The sequence below is a fragment of the Macaca nemestrina genome, chromosome 2 (genome assembly GCF_043159975.1).
Source record: "Macaca nemestrina isolate mMacNem1 chromosome 2, mMacNem.hap1, whole genome shotgun sequence".
In the NCBI taxonomy this organism is placed as follows: domain Eukaryota; kingdom Metazoa; phylum Chordata; class Mammalia; order Primates; family Cercopithecidae; genus Macaca; species Macaca nemestrina.
Window position 1 is genome coordinate 159,685,598 of NC_092126.1, and position 17,111 is coordinate 159,702,708.

General features: G+C 42.2%; 1 protein-coding gene and 1 long non-coding RNA gene across 28 annotated transcripts in view; both read right to left on the bottom strand.

The window, feature by feature from the left end:
• The window catches only part of LOC105470260 (kalirin RhoGEF kinase), a 700,354-nt gene that overhangs the window by 606,724 nt on the left and 76,519 nt on the right, over window positions 1-17,111 (bottom strand). The gene's annotated exons all lie outside the window — the stretch shown is intronic.
• The window catches only part of LOC105470257 (uncharacterized), a 96,326-nt gene that overhangs the window by 64,711 nt on the left and 14,504 nt on the right, over window positions 1-17,111 (bottom strand). The window contains exon 1 of one of the 2 annotated variants that reach the window (XR_011618439.1): window positions 1-16,825. This exon is cut by the window's left edge and continues 12,565 nt beyond it. The exons of the other annotated variant lie outside the window; for it this stretch is intronic. This is a non-coding gene — a long non-coding RNA (uncharacterized lncRNA). Of the gene's footprint in view, window positions 16,826-17,111 lie in introns of those variants that run through there. 2 annotated transcript variants of the gene reach the window in all.

Here is a 17,111-nt window from a genome sequence, read left to right on the forward strand (position 1 = left end):
TTAGAAAATTTCACTCATTATTAATTTTTTTAAATAGAGAAAAGAAAAAAAAAACAGAATCATTAATTTGAGGACTGGCAAAAGCAAGGAAATCTCTCCCAATTCTTGGCCAGACATTCACAAAACCATGATTCTCTTCTATTCAACATTTTGTATATCAAGGCAAACCATGAGGGCAAAACAGATGTTGCTAAAAGGCAACCTAGAGTCAGAAGAGAATATTAGTAGATAAGTTGTCGAGATTTGGGGGTACAAGGTGGTAGAGTTACCTCCTTTTCCTCCAAACCTGCCTCAGAGTCAGGATGCAAACCAAGATGCAGCCTCTAACACATGGAACCACTCCTGCTCAAAGCAGAAACACCTAATCAGGACAGCCCAGTCCTAATTAAGCAGAGCAGCCTAACTCTGAGTCATCCAGGCTCTCGACAACTCCTCTTTACTCTTCCTAAGTAGTTCCCTGCCGCTCACAGGGGAATCAAAGGCAAGGAGTGGAAGAAATTGACTCCAAGTCACTTTGCTTTTTGTGGGCCGTTGTGTAATTGACTCCAAGTCACTTTGCTTTTTGTGGGCTGTTGTGTTGACAGCATTTCTAGGAAGGGGGGATTATACTGTAAGTTAAAATGAGGTGTTTGTGTTTCCTCTGGACCTCCCTTAGATTCCCTCAAATGTCCAGGAATAAGGAAGAGTGGTCCTGGATGAAAGTGCCTGCCTATACAGCCAGGCTCGGCACCACAGCCCTCCGCCCACCACATCACAGCTTCCTCTCATCTGCATGACAGCTCAAGGTCACCAGCTCCTGGAGGCTTGCTCATTCACTACACTATCTCTGACCTTGGGCTTCCTCCTTCCCTCCAAACTCTCCTGTCAGCATAATATCAGTACCTTTGAGTCATTTCATGTGTAGTTGTCTGTTCTCATGATTAGAAACTAACATGAAAGAACAAAGCAGGAAACTTGTAATCCAAGGTCCTAGATTCAAGTTTTCCAAACTTGAAAAGATATATATCAATCAGAATTTTTCAGTAGGATTCCTTTATTTTTTCCTCAATGTTATGTTAAGAAATACCTCTAACCCAATATTACCTCAACTGTTTTCTCAGCCACTATTGGTCAGGAAGCCATGCCATTGCTAGGAAGTCATGGGCAAATCTCTTCACCTTTTTGAGATTCAGTTCCCTCATCTGTAAAAGGGCAATGATAATCCTTGCTTTACTGATTCAGAAGGCTACTGTGGATTTCAAATGAGATAAATCATGTGAAACCCTCTTGTAAATTGTAAATCACCCTATTTCTGTTGCTGGTACAGAGGCCATGTCTCTTCTTTATACTCCAGGTTCTGAACTAGGGTTGTGCCCCGATCTGTAGGCTCAGCAAGATTTGCTTTAAATGTCACTGAATTCCTTGTCCCTACAATGTTAAACACAAACCCTCTCCCACGCATTACCATATACAGGTATACCTCAGAGGTACTGAGGGTTTGGTTCCAGACCACCACAATAAAGTGAGTCACATGAATTTTTTGTTTTCCGAGTGCCTATGAAGTTATGTTCACACTATGTTGTAGTCTATTAAGTGTGCAATAGCATTATGTCTAAAAAAAGTACATACTTTAATTAAAAATATTTCACTGCTAAAAAATGCTAACAGTCATCTGAATCCAATCTTTTTGCTGGTAGAGGGTCTTGCCTCAATGTGGATGGCTGCCAGAAATTAGCATAGTGGTTGAAGGTGGGAGAGCCTGTGGCAATTTATTAAAATAAGACAACAACAATGTTTACCACATTGATTGACTCTTCCTTTCATTAAAGGTTTATCTACAGCATGTGATGCAGTAAGATAGCATTTTTCCCACAGTAGAAATTCTTTCAAAACTGGAGTGAATCCTCTCAAAACCAGCTGCTCCTTTATCAACTAAGTTTACAGAAATCTTTTGTCATTTCAACAATGTTCACAGCATCTTCACCAGAAATCAATTCCATCTCAAGAAACTACTTTCTTTGCTCATCATAGAAGCAGCTCCTCATCCATTCCATTTTCATCATGAGATTGCAATAATTCAGTCACATCTTGAAGCTCCACTTCTAATTCTAGTTTTCTTGCTATGTCTTCCACATCCATGGTTACTTCTGCCACTGAAGCCTTGAACCCTTTAAAGTCATCCATGAGGGCTGGAATCAACGTCTTCCAAACTCCCATTAATGTTGATATTTTGACCTCCTCCCATGAACCACAAATGTTCTTAAGGCATCTACAATGATGAATCCTTCTCAGAAGGTTCTCAATTTACTTTGCCTAGATGTACAGAGGAATCACTGTCTAAGGCAGCAATAGCCTTATGAAATGTACTTCTTAAATAATAAGACATGAAAGTCAAAATCAGTCCTTGATTCATAAACTACAGAAAGGAAGTTGTGTTAGCAGGCATGAAAGCAACATTTATCTCCTTGTACATCTCCATCAGAGCTCTTGGGTGACCAGCTGTACTATCAGTGAGCAGTAGTATTTTGAAAGGGATCTCTTTTTCTAAGCAGTAGGTCTCAACAGTGAGCTTAAAATATTCAGTAAGCCATGCTGCAAACAGATGTACTGTCATCCAGGCTTTGTTGGATTCAGGATTTGGGGGAATGGTAAATGAGCATTGGGTTCAACTTAAAGTCACCAGTTACATTAGCTTCTAACAAGGGAGTCAAGCTGTCCTTTCAAGCCAGAGAGTGACTTCTCTTCTCTAGCTTCTTCCAATAGAAGACTATTTCATTTACACTGAAAATCTGTTGTTTGTTATAGACTTCTACATCAGTTATCCTCTAGATAACTTGCTTCAGTTTTTATATCAGCACTTGCTGCTTCATCTTGCATTTTTAGGTTGTAAAGACTGCTTCTTTCCCTCAGTCTCATGAACCAGCCTCTGCTAGCTTCAAACTTTTCTTCTGCAGCTTCCTCCCCTCTTTCAGCTTTCATAGAATTGAAGAGAGTTAGTGCTTTGCTGTGGATTAGGCTTTGGTTTAAAGGAATGTTGTTGCTGACTTGATCTTCTACCCAGATCGCTAAAACTTTATATCAGTGATAAAGTTGTTTCCCCTTCTTATCATGTGTGTGTTCACTGAAATAGCACTTTTAATTTCCTTCAAGAATTTTTCCTTTGCATTCACAACTTGGCTAACAATTTGACACAGGCTTTCAGCCTATGTTGGCTTTTTTTTTTTTTTTTTTTTCTGGGACGGAGTCTCTTTTTGTCACCCAGGCTGGAGTGCAATGACATGATCTCGGCTCACTGCAACCTCCGCCTCCCATGTTCAAGCGATTCTCCTGCCTCAGCCCTTGAGTACCTAGGATTACAGGTGGGTGCCACCATGCCTGGCTAATTTTTGTATTTTTTGTAGCGCCTGGGTTTCACCACGTTGGTCAGGCTGGTCTCGAACTCCTGCTCCTATGATCCACTCGCCTCGGCCTCCCAAAGTGCTGGGATTACAGGTGTGAGCCACTGCACCCAGCCACTATACTGGCTTTTAACATGCCTTCCTCACTAAGCTTCATCATTTCTAGCTTTTGATTTACTGTGAGGGATGTATGACTCTTCCTTTCACTGGAACACTTAGAGGCCACTGTAGGATTATTAATTGGCCTAATTTCAGTATTACTGCATCTCAGGGAATAAAGAGGCCTGAGAAGAGAGGGAGAGATGAGAAAACAGCTGGTAGGTGGAGCAGTTAGAACGCACACAATTATTAAGTTTGCAGTTTTATATGGGCATGGTTTGTGGTGCCCCCAATCATAATAGTAACATCAAAGATCACTGATCACAGATAACCATAATAGATATAACAATAATGAAACAGTTTGAAATATTGTGAAAATTACCAAAATGCGACATAGAGACACGAAGTGAGCACATGCTGTTGGATAAACGGTGTTGACAGACTTGCTCAATGCAGGGTTGCTACAAAACTTCAATTTGCAAAACATGCAATATGTGTTAAGTGCAATAAAGTGCAATAAAGTGAGGGATGCCTGTACACTCAGAAGTCAAGCTTCCAAGCATATCATTATAAAAATGCCCACCAAGAAGGCTCCTGCAGCCTGGCTTTGTGCACCCCCACATATGAGACAGGAGAGCAGATCAGGACCTCAGAGTCTGCTGAAGGACACGACCACAGCAGCAGAGTGGTACTGAGCCTCCACCAGCACTGCAGACTGCACTGGTATATCCAGCTCCACTGCCCAGAAAGCAACTATCTTCCATGACAGCCAGGAATGTTTTCTCTTTCTCTTCAGCACCACCACCTGCAGAACTTCCATCACAACCACTGCAGCCAAACTCCCTGGCACCACTCATCTCACCATTTGGGAAGTGAAAAGCCCAAAATTCTCTCACTGGGACTTGTTTCTAGAGTCATAACTAAAATCTCTGATTGCCCAACAGAGAGCCCCCGGGAGACCAAAGGGAGAAGAATGCTATGTGACATCTGAAGCCACTAATTACCCATCTTCCCTGAAGCAATGAGCTGACAGTATCCTGTCTTTTTTTCTGAGTGTCTGCTAACAGGTCTGCCTGTGATTAGGAGGAGCACTTACACTGCTACTAAGTCGCTCTGCACCTTCAACAGCTGACACCTATAAGCAGCTCCTTTGTTTTACAGAAAAGCGAATTCAATAATTAATGGCCTTATGGAGAATTCCAATCCACAGCCTCTTTCAACAGGGCTCCAAAAGCATCCCCAAACCGTAAAATTGGTTCTTCAAGTAGAAATAAATCACCACTTCTTGTACTTTATCATACAACCAGGTTCCATGGGTCCCAGAGTCAACCCTTCCCTAATGGTCTGATAAAGGAGATAAGAAATAGCTGAGTGCTCATGAGTGACTCGTGCAATATTTTACAAATATGAGAGAGAAATAAATAACACAGTGCTGTGGACATGGCAATGATATCCTCTGAAAAACTTAAAATGCCCTCTCCACTGCCACCCAATTTCTATCATGTTTTAAATATCTAACTCAAGCTTGACTTCTTCCATGAGGTAGCTTTTCTCTGACTACTCCAGCCTAGAAAAATTTATTCATTCAACATTTCTTTATTGAGCATCTACTGCATACCAGACACTGTGCTAGATTCTAGAGATAGAAAATATAAACAATCAAAACCTCTATCTGGTGGCTACATTCTCTAGTTTACTAATGGAAGTACTGTTTATACTCCTGCATCTTTCATGGATAGCATTTCCTGGAACTCATATTACTCTTCATTTTACGAAATAATTATCAACATATCTTTTTAAGTAGCCATTTCTGATTTCTTTTTCTTTCTTTTTTTTTTTTTTTGAGATGGAGTCTCACTCTGTTGCCCAGGCTGGAGTGCACTGGCATGATCTTGGCTCACTGCAACCTCTGCCTCTTGGGTTCAAGCAATTCTCATGCCTCAGCTTCCCACGTAGCTGGGACTACAGGGTGCACCACCACACTCAGCTAATTTTTGTATTTTTTTTTTAGTAGAGATGGGGTTTTACCATGTTGGCCAGGCTGGTCTCAAACTCCTGACCTCAAGTGATCCACCTGCCTTGGCCTCCCAAAGTGGTGGGATTACAGGAGCATTTCTGATTCCTTTTATATTCTGCTAAGAGAAGGTGCTGCATAAATATACATCGAATGAATAGTTAGCTAATTATGTGAAATATATACACACACACACACACACACACACACATATTTAGTTTTCCTATCTGGATTGTAAGTTTCTTCAAAAGCAGCAATTCTTCTGTTCACATTTCTGTATCTTCTAGAGCATCAGCACACTTCTAGGCACGTGGCTCATTCTCAGTACATACTTAAATTCAGTAATTCTGCTAGAAATGGGAGTTCCTATTCTACATTTATACCATTAATCACACTCTAGATTTAGAAAATGGGAAGTCGAAGGCAAAGGAAAACAATACGGTCAGTTCTAAGTAACAGTTCCCTCAACATGCTAGCTAAGCTTTCTCTCTGACCAAAGCACTGTGTTTTTGAGAGAGGAATATTTCATCTGTGGGGATTTACCTAAACCACCTGTAGACTGCAAGAAGAAAACCAGAATGGAATTAGAGCAGCAAGGCTGACTTTGGACAGCAAGACCACCCATAGAAACATCCATCATGTGACCCACACTGGATCTGCCTGCCAAAGGACCACGAACCCAGGGTCAGAGCCACCTGCCCTGTCGGGGGAACGGCTACAGCCCAAACCAGTCCAGGAAGGCCTGGGTATCCTCATCACCCCATGTACCCACACTGCTGTCTTTTGTTTCAGCCTCTTGAAATCCATCTCCTAGAATAACCAGCTTTGTTCTGATAAACCACAACTAAGAAAGTCAGTGAACTGGGGCTGACCTCTGTGGGGAGATGGGTCAATATCCTCTACTACCTTAGGTGAGATTAGGTGGATTGATGTTGTTCTCCCAATCCCCAAGGTGTGAGCACACCATTAGCATTGGTAAAGCATACCCAAGCAGCAGCCCAGGAATGGCATCAGGACATTCATGTATCACCCCCAAAGGCATTAACCTGAATCAGAGCATTCTAAGTTCTAGACACCCTCGAAAGCTGTCTCAGGGTTTGCCATCTGAAAATTCAGAGAATTTACCCTGAAGCCCATCCTCCCTACTCCTCAAATCAGAAAGTGCCCCAGGACCTTCAAAATCAACCTTAAATAATCAAAAATTAGATATCATTTTCTATTCCAGACACAATGCTAGATCATACTTCAGTCCTACCAGATCTGAATGATCTGATCCCTGCTCATGTTGGGACAGCCTGGAAGCAGTCCTGCCTCCTCCCCCATCCTTGCGATCTGAGACAGATCCTGAGGAAGCTGCTCTTGGAAGCCAGCAATGGCATTTAGTCATGCAAAGCAATGAGCTGACTTCATTTTCCTCAATAAATATTTCATTGAGATTCAGAGAAATAACAGAAATCTTATTCGTGAGATTTATGTTTGTCTTAATGATTCACAGCATAATTTGTTCCAATTAAATATTTATTTTAATATCTTCTTGGGTCTGAAAACTTCTGTCCCTTTATCAGTGAGTCTGTACCATCAGTCCCCTCACAGATGTGAAGACATTGGGAACAGTCTAATTCTTCTCTGAAGTGGGAGTTTTTCCTTTCCAGCTCCCTCTTAATGAGAAGCCTGCACCACATCTGTGCTACAGTTGCACTGTCTCTGACACATCCCCCAGGGCCCTGTCAGTCAGCTTCTACTCCCTGCTGCCTCTCGCCTTGCAGGTCTCAAACCTATACACATTCTTAAAAGGCTTACCTGCTCAGCTACCTCTCCCACCTCTCCCAGCCACAGAATCCCAGAGACATTCTCTGTAAAACAAGGTGGGGGCTGAAGGGAGGAAGAAAGCTGGGCTCTCATTGCAGTATGATGAAAAGGAGACCGGAATTGGAACAAAGAGCTCTGAGTTCAAGTTCCAATGTCACTACTCCAAGGACATACAGTCTTACAATGGTCACTTATCTGGCCGCATCCTACTTGTAAAATGGGGATATATATACTGTTGAAAGACTCAAGTGAGATAGATGGTGGACATGATTTATAAACTGTAAAGAATGACAGCTACCTCCCAGAGTTGTGACAATTAAATGAGAAGATGGATTTCCAGTGTTTGGAACAAATCTGGTATACAATAAATGTTCAAGTAAGACATCATTATAAAAACATGAGAAATTAAATATATTTACTTTTTTTTAGAGTGCAATGACTATTTAGGCCTCACTGCCTGGCATTTACATGTGGCCTAAGGGAACATGTCCCATTACTCGCGTAGAGAGATGCACAGAAGTCTTAGGAATCCTCAGAGCCCATGTGAGGGACAGAGGGTTTCTATGGATGCATGGAAGTGTCTCCTGCAAGTCCACAGAATGCTTCTGGGGGCTGGAAAGTTGTACTTTTAAAACGTTCACATGCATATCTTTGCAGTCTCCTGCAGAAACCCTCTCTCCCACAGAGATGGCATAATCCTAACTCAGTAGCTAAAACTTCCCTAGATCCTAAGAAAAGCATTCCCTGTTTACTTCACAGGGAGTATAGTCTAAGCCACACACACCCCTCCTCAGTCCCAAGAACAGCCCCCTCCAAGTGGCAGCCAGAGCCATCTGCCATCTGTGGTCCCTCTGTCCTGTCCCCCAGCTGCGAGTCCCACCACGTAGTCTCCCTGAAATATGGCCCAGGCACAGATGGAAGTGTCTCCTGCATCTCCACAGAATGTTTCTGGGGGCTGGAAAGTCTGACAGTCACCCTGAGGGAAGGCACTCTCCGCTGTCTACCTCCATGCCAGCCCTCAGGGAGGTTTCCTGGATGATCCCTAAGAGGAGGCAAGATGGGTCTGGGAGGAGGGAATGAGTAGATTCCCAAGACAGCTTAAAACCCAAAGAGATTTTACATTCAACATTAATTAAATGTCATTTCTAAAATTTTTAAATCCCTGGAACTGTGAGAAAGATTTACAATGCTAAAGCAAAAAAGGCTTCTGAAAAGTAATTATAAAGGCTTATAAGTTAATAATGGCTTTGTACCTTGTACTACTAGAGCTAATTCCATTATCTGAGAAACTAAAAACTAATGTTCAGTAACTTGGTGAATGCCTCAATCCGAAGCTTCTGAAAGAACAGTGCCAACAGCCTTCTTGGCCACCACATCATGTTAAGTAATTCTCTCCTCCAGGAAGCCATCCCAGAATATCTCTCACCAAGTCTGAGTCATCCATTCACTCTAAACACCACCCACCCCACTCCCCCGACACACACACTGCCTTAATGTTCCTCTACTTCTTCCGGAAGAATCTTAAATTAACACAAGAGTGCATTATTTTAGCACCTATAAAAGGATCAGCTGAGTGATATTAGCCAAAAGGAATGAATGAACTGTTCAAGGTGTCAAGGCACTACAAGGGTCACAGAGGTTCTGAGCAGGAGGCACTTTTGTAGCATCTTTCAAATCACACCAATTCTGTCTTCTCCAGAGATGACCCTTAAGAAATGTTTTAGTTATTTAAATATAAAATAATTTGCTGATTCTCCCCACCCCCAGTATGTTCAAGGGGAAAAAAAAAAAAAAAGTCTTTTTCTTTTCCATAAAAGAAATTCCTAGTACAGACCCCCCCAGCTCAGGGCAGCAGGTCAACAAAGTACACTTGACCATACACCAGCCAGTCCCCCCTTCTCTCCCTCTGAGCTGATGCAGATCAGAAGGAAGCCTACAAGGTCTGAAATCTGACCTTCCACCTGCCACTTGATCTTCCATCTGCCACTTCCCCAATTCAACAGGGGCTAGGGGCTGGAGGATAGAGCAAGAAAGATCTCCAGGGATCCACTTGGTGATGAATAGATGTTAATTTGGACTCCAAATAGGATAGAGGTAACTCTGCTTCAAAGCAAGAGGCCTAAGGTCACAGCTAAACATACTTTGGTGGACAAAGAAGACTTCAAGATGTTACTGAACAATGCAACATCTGACTCTGCCTCCAGCAATCTACAGTATAGGTACAGTAGTCCCTCCTTATCCGTGGTTTTATTTTCCACAGTTTCAGTTACCTGTGATGTAGTACAATAAGATATTTTGAGAGAGAGCGATACCACAGTCTCATAACTTCTATTATATTGTTATAATTGTCCTATTTATTATTAGTCATTGCTGTTAATCTCTTACTGTTTCTAATTTATAAATTACACTTTATTGCAGGTATGAACATACAGGGAAAAACATAGTATATTTAGGATTCAGTACTATCTGTGGTTTCAGGCATCCACTGGGGATCTTGGAACCTACCCGCCTCAGATAAGGGGAAACGACTATATTCTCATCATCATTTCTAGATAGAAGAGAGGAAAGGACACGAGATTTAAGATAAGAAATGCTAGGTTCGAACCTAATTATGCATACCATTATCCAAGCTGAATGACTCTGTCAAGTCACTTAACTTATTTCAGCCTCAGTTTCCTGATCTGTAAAATAGGATCTGTACTATTTTGAGGGTTGAGATAAGCACTTAGGACAGTTCCTGGCACATAGGAAGTACTTAATCAATGTCAAAAAAAAAGTACTAAGTGATAATACAACCATTATCAACAGGCCACATTCTCCAAGTTCTTTTTCCAGTACAAGACTAGATTTTTATTATCTGTCTATGCTATTTTTGCTGGCCCTTGCATGACTAATAAAATGCTACTAAAAGACTACCAGCTGGAACAGAAGATGTGGTCTCTAGCCATGACCAGAGAGAAGATATCTGTCCACCAGAGGGAAGAGAGCTGGGCTGCAGCCTTGGCCTCATGAATATAACACCCAGGCCAACTAAGCCAGCAGTACCATACGGATATTCTAAAACATCACTGTCACTGTAAGATAAATATGCACCATACCCTTCATTTGAGTACAGAAGTTTTAAGTCACCAAATTTGATTCTTTGTGGACCCTACACTGATAAATAGATCTTATCTTTAAAAATGCATCCCGATTTTTGTTGACAATCCTGTCTCCCACAGTGAGAAATGTTCCTGGAACCAGGGTCTGTTTCAAGAAACCAATTTAAATTCATGAAGCTTCTGGTATTTATGATAAAATGGAAGTAAATCTAGTTGAAGCAAAGACCTATATTCCCAAGATAACTGACCATTCATTTATTAGTTGCTGCCCCTAGCTAACACCCAAACCACAAGCTGCCTTTGCTCTACCTCCCTGCAGAAACCCTGGTCATTCAGAAGTACCAGGGTGAAGCTGAAAAAGAAGGGGGAACAAACAGCTTTAAATCAAGGGAAACACCCTCTACAGCCAAGGTCAACACCCAAGAGGGGCAGCAGGGCTTGGACAGTGGCGGAAAGACTCCACCCATACAGCACTTTGAACAGAAGCTGTCTTCCAACTGGAGGCATAGAGCTAGCTGCTAATCTGACGCACGCCCAAAACAGAGAAGTGGGTAAAAATAAAATTACGACTGCTCCCGTGAGAAGGCCAGGAAGAGAACATACTGAAACAATCATGGCCTGCAGCCCTGCCTAACACCAGTGCTGCTAAGTGACCTCAGCCAAAGGCAGGAAAGGATTGATCAAGTTACTTTTCTTGCTGAAAATCTCCCAATGGCTGCCCACAGACTACTGAATAAAATCCTAGCATGGGGCCTAAAGGCCATCCAACCAACCTTTCCAGCTTTCTCTCTCAATATTTCTAATCCCCTTCATACACATTCACAATGTGTATAAACACACGTCCACCACATACAGACTATTTCCCAAATTCTGCCTTCTTCTGTAGGCCTCCTCTATCTCCACAGGCCCAACTTTTACCCATCCTTTAAGGTCCTTTTAAGATCCAGTCCACAGCTGAAATTCTCCTCCTCCTTTTCTCTGCTCCCAGGGCACTTTCTCACTGGGTAATGCCTTCCCTTCACTGTCATTCTCATGAAGACAAAGATTCTGCCTGTCTTGTTCACACTCATAATAGTGCCTGCACAGGGTAGGCATTCAGTAAATATTTGTTAAATTGGGGAATACTACCTCACTGACAGGAAGTTTCTTTGGTGACCTGAATTTCCTAGCCTTCACCAGACAAGACATCCACATTAACAAAGGCAATTCAAATTCCACTGGCTTTGGCCTGATCTTCTACCTCATGCTGCACCTCAGCCCCACTCACATCTCCCCATACTCATTCCTGTTCGCAAGGGATTGTCAGCCACACCTGCCATGTCCTTCCTCTGCTGCTCTAGCTGCCCACTGTTGCTGGAGGATGCCTGAGGTGCCCTCTGTGCGGACACCAGCATCAGATCCAGAGTGCTGGCTCCAGGGTTCTCAAACCCCCAATATTCCAAGTGCCAAGTAGTCTGAGTTCCCAGAGTCTTCACTATGCCAGGATCAAGCCCTGATGGAAGCTAAGCCCATCTTCCCCACAGTGTTCACAAGATCAGCATCATCTGTCCCCATATGTCACACAGGGTCCTCATGAAAACAACAGACAGCTCCTTCAACTTTTGCACAGGGTTCCTCTCCTCAGGGCTCAGATGTGAGCCCATGGCATTGGCTAAAGAAGAACCCCTGCGAAAAAGAGCTCATGGTATCCCCAAAACCCATTTCTCCCTCCCATCCAAATCCATCATACAAACAGGTACCAAGGGGTGCTTGCCTCTGATGAAATGGCCAGAACATAACCAAATGCTGACAACAGCCACTTTGAAGACTGAAGCTACACTTCTACCTCTGACATAACTGTTCTTCCAACTTGCTCCCTCAAGCCTGGTCCCTCATCCGGCTGCCTGAGGTGGTGACAAAAGGCTGCCTTTTAACCCTTTCTCTTACCTTTCTCCTTTTAAAAATATATCTACCCAGGGCCTACTCTCTACCCTTCCAGCACTACCAAAGACCCTGTTGCCTCAGCTCCTTTCTCTCTGGGTTGAGACAGATATTCACCATGGCCCTTGGATCCTTCTCTCCTGAAGTGGTTGATAAGAATGGGTTTCAGCAGATACTGCCCAGACTATGATGATTTATTGATGCTGAAGCCTTCTAATGCCTGCCAATTCATGTATCCATTATTCTGGGCTGGGCCACTCAAGCTCTTAATCTTAGGAGAAGGAACTCCAGTGAGGCAGGATGTACCTTGAGCCTCGCAGGCTGAGCCAGCAGGGCGCCTGCTGAGATAGCAGGGCACCTGCCCCCTCTGAGGCAGCCCAGCTCAGCCACCTGGCCAGTAGTCTCAAGGTGAGGAGGCGGGGCCTTAAAAGAAACTACCGATGGCTTCACTCCTGCAGGGAACGCATCCCAGAAACAAGCAGGTACACAGGTATAGCCTGAAGCTGAAGTTTCCCCCAGGGCCTTGGGCCACACTTCAAGAGAAATGGAAGTTAGTCATCGACTCTCTTCCCCCAGTCCAACTTTTGATTATCCTCTTTCAAAGCCCAGATCCTCACATGCATATTCTGTCTCCGCACCCTTTCAAAACCTACCTTCCCAAGCCTTCAGTCCCCAGAGTGCCTTATAACCACTCCTCCATTCCCTTCTCATCCAAAAGTTAGATTTTAGGCAATACAGGTTAAGAATTAATAACTAACATTTATTGAGCCTTTAACATGTATAACATCGCCTAATCCTTACAGTAACACTATAAGGTAAACATAGGATATGACTGGCATCTTACAGATGAGGAAACCAAGGCCTAGAAAGGCTGTGACATGCCCAGTGTCACACAATAGTAAGTGGTGGAGCTATGAGCTAAACCAGGCCATTTTTATTTCAAAGCCTCCTCCCACTTCACTACTCAGCATACCGCCTGAAAAGCAAGCCAATCAGCTAAATAAACCTCGTCACTGGGCATGACACATCCAAATTTATTAACTTATTTTCCTTTGGTTTTTGTAAAGGAGTCTGGTCACATAAATCAATAGCTTTAACTGGTGGGATTGAAGAATGAAATGGCATGGAGGTAATCAAAGGTGACATGTAGTTATGTGGTACATGAAAGTATATCTACAAGTACATGTAGATACACTTTCAATTCACTTTTACCCTACTTGTCCCCACCGTCCCCTAAAACCCAGCTGTACTCAGCTGCTCATGACCAAAAATATCACCCCATGCCTACTTTCAACCTGCTTGGCACACTTCCTTTGGGTATCCTCTTTGAGGGACTTTCAAGAGCCAGCAACCTGTGGAAAATGACAAACTAGGAAGGGGGACTTCTAAGATGAGATCAAACCATAAATATAGGATATGGAAAACAGAAGGAGGAAAGATGGACCCCAAACCTGTGGAAGGCTAGTGTTCAGGAATTGGACCTCTTCTCCTCAGATACTCTGGTGGGGCAGTTGGGGACAGGCAGGATAAATTCCTATCTCTCTCTGGGGCCGCTTGTCCAAACAGGAGGATCTGGTTTCTGAACTTCTGGGAGCAAGCCAGAACTTGGAAAAGATTGTCTTTGTACCTTTGTACCTCGCCTTCTGTGGTCCCCTGCTCCTAGGTAACAAAGGCAGGTATATTAGATCAAGAAAAAACTTCTACCCCTGCTAGGGAAAGGATGCTCGCGTTTCCAAGGTTTTGGAGCATTCTTTTTAAAAAAAAAAAAAAAAAAAAAAAAAAGTAAAGTAAAAGCAAGTTTATAAAGAAAGTAAAAGAAGAAAAGAATAGCTACTCCATAGACACAGCTGGTTACCCATTTTTATGGTTATTTCTTGATGATATGCTAAACAAGGGGTGGGTTATTCATGCCTTCCCTTTTAAAACCATATAGGGTAACTTCCTTTTTATTTTGTTTTTTGTGTTTTTTTCATTATTATTACACTTTATGTTCTAGGGTACATGTGCACAATGTGCAGGTTTGTTACATATGTACACATGTGCCATGTTGGTGTGCTGTACCCATTAACTCGTCATTTACATTAGGTATATCTCCTAATGCTATCCCTCCCGCCTCCCATGACCCCACAACAGGTCCCGGTGTGTGATGTTCCCCTTCCTGTGTCCAAGTGATCTCATTGTTCAATTCCCACCTATGAGTGAGAACATGTGGTGTTTGGTTTTCTGCTCTTGCGATAGTTTGCTGAGAATGATGGTTTCCAGCTGCATCCATGTCTCTAAAAAGGACACGAACTCATTCTTTTTTATGGCTGCACAGTATTCCATGGTGTATATGTGCCACATTTTCTTAATCCAGTCTGTCATTGATAGACATTTGGGTTGGTTCCAAGTCTTTGCTATTGTGAATAGTGCCGCAATAAACATACGTGTGCATGTGTCTTTATAGCAGCATGATTTATAATCCTTTGGGTATATACCCAGTAATGGGATGGCTGGGTCAAATGGTGTTTCTAGTTCTAGATCTTTTTTTTTCTTTTTTTTTTTTTGGTGAGACAGAGTCTCACTCTGTAGCCCAGGCTAGAGTGCAGTGGCATGATCTAGGCTTACTGAAGTCTCCGCCTCCCAGGTTCAAGCGATCTCAAGCCTCAGTCTCCCAAGTAGCTGGGACTACAGGTGTGCACCACTGCACCTTACTAATTTTTGTGTTTTTAGTAGAGACAAGGTTTCACCATGTTGGCCAGTCTGGTCTCAAACTCCTGACCTCAAATGATCCACCCGCCTCCACCTCCCAAGATGCTGAGATTACAGGTGTGTGCCACCATGCTCAGCCAGGATTCTTAAGCCTTAATATTTTCTTTCTTCTGCAAACTGCAGCCCACCTCTACTAGGAGCACTTGGAAGGACCCAGCTCATTCAGTGGAACCATGACTGCATTAGATCTATTCCTATTTTGTATAATATGCATTTATAGAAGTAATTTGTAACATGATGAAGTTTGGGGAATACATTTCCAATAAAGCTATTCTTCCTGCTATATATTTTTTAATATTTTTGATTAAATAAATTTATTATATTTTGATCATAGACTATCCCAAATTTTTACAGTTTTTAAGTTACAAAGTGTGTTTTCAATGAACATGCCCCCTACATTTCTGAATCCTTTCTGTATTAGGTTTGGCTGTATATTTTCTTGCATCATTCAGAGCACGTAGGTCTCAAAGTAGAACAAGAACCATGACTATGCTTCTTAATCTTTAATCCTGAGCACAGACTGTGATAGACACAGTTGGTTGCCTACCCAGCGGCCATTAACCCCCTTCTTCCTTGCTTACAGACCCACATTTTGTTCAGAAATCAAGCATCCATGTGCTTCAGGGGACGCAAAGACAACTTCAGTCCCACAGGGTAAATGCCAATTACATTACACCAATCGCAGAAATTGTATCCCCTTCCAGTGACTTGTTTTGGAATTGGTGGTAAAATAATGGCCTTTGAGACATGAGGAAACATCTCCTGGAGGACATCTGGGAAAGGTTTTCTTGCTCTTAAATACATGCACGAAGAAACAGGCTCTTTCAGTTGTTATCGGTTGTGCATGTAACGTATGGAGTTACAGCAGCCATCTTGGGACTATCAGGATGGTAGAATGGAAAGATGTAAGGTATTGGGGTTCTAAGATCATCTTTTCTTGCAGTGGCAGGCTAGGTGATCAGGACCAACCTTCCCACTGAGGACAATCATTTATATTTGTTTTTATTTTCTCAAAAGCATTAAAGAGCTAACAAGATAAAGAATTTCTAGGCTGAAACCTAGGAGAAGTTGAAAATCTAAAGAGGAAGGCCCAAAACACACAAAAAAAGCTTTTGCCTTGAGAGCATTTGCCAATCTGCAAGAAATAATATTTAGTTTAGTAGCAAAACTAAGCTGTGCTTTTGGCAACCAGGAGGAGTAGGAAAGAAGAAAGCAACGTCCAGGGCCTCTGCCCCAGAAAACTTTGATAAACAACATCCACTCTAAGCTAGGCTTCCTCTCAGAGGGGAAGCTTCACCCTCAAGATAAAGGTAGCCTAGAATAAACTAGCTCTTAATGCAAACCTGAAACCCAGTTGCCTGCAACCTAGGTCAAAGGAATCTGAAGCATTGTGTTAAGGTAGAACTGGACTGGAAGTATCCCAGGGGCTGTCAAAAGAAAATAAAAGTCATTGCAGAAGAACGTTATCATTCTTGCCTTCAAATTATTTTCATAAAATCTTTTTCAAAAATAGCGATCAAGATACAAAGATAAAAAACACAAGGAAAAAGTATACCATGAAGAAGTACCATCAGGAACAGCAGAATACAGAAAGAGACCCACATCTGTGGTGATTATTTCACTGTGTGTGTGTGTGTGTGTGTGTGTGTGTGTGTGTGTGTGTCTGTATATGAAATATATACATACATAAAAATGGAATATATTTACCATGTACCACATGATGCTTTGATATATCATATATATCATACTTTGACATATATATCAGAGTATCATGTGGTACATGGTAAATATATTCCATTTTTATTTGTCCATTTTATCTCAGTAAAGCCAGGGGAAAAAAAATTGACCCACAAAGACTTTAGATAGTAGAATTATCAAACAAAAACTATAAAACAAATATGCTTACTATGCTCAATGCTCAAAGAAACAAAAGATAAGCTTGAAAGTATTTTTCATAAAATTGGAAACTGAAAGAAAGGTGATCTGGGAAAGAATTAAATAGGGATTTTGCACTAAAAATACAATAATTGAAATTAAGAA